Source organism: Triticum aestivum, chromosome 3B, assembly GCF_018294505.1.
Source record: "Triticum aestivum cultivar Chinese Spring chromosome 3B, IWGSC CS RefSeq v2.1, whole genome shotgun sequence".
NCBI lineage: Eukaryota > Viridiplantae > Streptophyta > Magnoliopsida > Poales > Poaceae > Triticum > Triticum aestivum.
In genome coordinates this window covers 367,224,189-367,224,429 of record NC_057801.1, presented here as the reverse complement: position 1 = coordinate 367,224,429, position 241 = coordinate 367,224,189, and positions in this window count along the sequence as shown.

The following is a 241-nucleotide window of genomic DNA, read 5'->3' as shown; positions in this document are numbered from 1 at the left end:
AAGAAGAAGAAGAATAAGAAGAAGAAGAATAAGAAGAAGAAGAATAAGAAGAAGAAGAAGAAGAAGAAGAAGAAGAAGAAGAAGAAGAAGAAGAAGAAGAAGAAGAAGAAGAAGAAGAAGAAGAAGAAGAAGAAGAAGAAGAAGAAGAAGAAGAAGAAGAAGAAGAAGAAGAAGAAGAAGAAGAAGAAGAAGAAGAAGAAGAAGAAGAAGAAGAAGAAGAAGAAGAAGAAGAAGAAGAAGA